The following is a 1,360-nucleotide window of genomic DNA, read 5'->3' as shown; positions in this document are numbered from 1 at the left end:
ACAGAGCCTCAAGACAGATCTCCATATTAATGAGATATCTAAAGGCCAGGGGGTGTAGCCAATTAAGCATTCTTCCCAGACCCTCCTCCTTGCAAAAGGTATTTAACCTCAGGCCCGCCCTGAGAATACCAGGTATAGTTTTCATCTGTTTTCCATCATGACAGTAAATGTCTTAAGACCATGGACTGTTTCTCTTCTTTGGGTCCCACATGGGGAACAGTGGAGCAGGTCTTCATCTATAGAGCCGCTGTCTAATCTCCCACAGAACTCTCTGCGTTTCCAGCCACAGAGACTACCAACCCAAGCAAGCAAGCAGCCAGCTGTGACCCAGCCAAGTGAGTCCTCAAAACCAAGAACTCTCATCACCATGGGACGCAGCCAGAGCTTCTCCCCCTCCCCGCTTCACCTGGAGGCAAATCTAGCCCACACACCCCCACTTCGGTCTCGGCCCTTCCACAGCTTCCCACTAGTGCCTGTGAGCCCAAGGGCCTGAGAACAAACGGGTTCCTGGTAGCCTTTTGGCCTGGGAACCCACTGGACTTCAGACTGTGCTCCCCACCCCCAAGCAGAGTCCCGGGTGTCAGCATGGAGTGAACACAGTCCAATTCCCACTCCTCTGTCCCCATGAGAGGTCCTAACCATGTGGCGAGACAGAGGCAGGCAAGACTCACACACACTACAACCTAACAAGTGTCAAGCTGTGGGACAGATCCTAGCATGAATGACCCAAAAGGAATGGAGCAGAAAGCACACATTCTGAGATTTGTATTTATAAATCAGTAAGATTATTAAAAAAAATATCTACTTAAAAATCACAAATCTGTACCTTGAAACTCTTTGATCCACTTTCCTACTTACACTGCCATTTAGCAAGTTTACTGAGTGATGATGGGATGAAGACACTTTTCCAGGACTCCTGCTGCCTCCTCCTGCTAGAATAAAGCTGAACCCATGCACTGACTGCACTGCCTCACCCAAGGCTGCTCTAGAGGCCCTTTCTAGCACTGCTATTACCATTGGATACACGTACAAAGAGTTCTCACCTACTGTCACATGATTGTTTAAATATGGACTGCATATACACTGACTTTGTGATGGGAAGCATATTTACAGAAGCACGTTTGGTTTCATAATATGCCCATGGTTTGGCTCGCTGAGACAGGTTTCCCCAGATAGTTGTTTTTGTAACAATTATAGAGAACGTGAGAAAGGCCTTTCACAAGTTGATAATTTAGTAAAAACAGATCTCAGAGAAGACACTTTTGCAAATCATATTTCCTGTGCTCACTTTAAAGAACTACAAAAAGAAATTCTATGTAACGCTTCAAAAAAGATTGCATGGTTGACCATTTTCTGTATC

Source organism: Grammomys surdaster, unplaced genomic scaffold (assembly GCF_004785775.1).
Source record: "Grammomys surdaster isolate TR1022 unplaced genomic scaffold, NIH_TR_1.0 168, whole genome shotgun sequence".
Classification (NCBI taxonomy): Eukaryota; Metazoa; Chordata; class Mammalia; order Rodentia; family Muridae; genus Grammomys; species Grammomys surdaster.
This window is presented reverse-complemented; position numbering follows the sequence as displayed.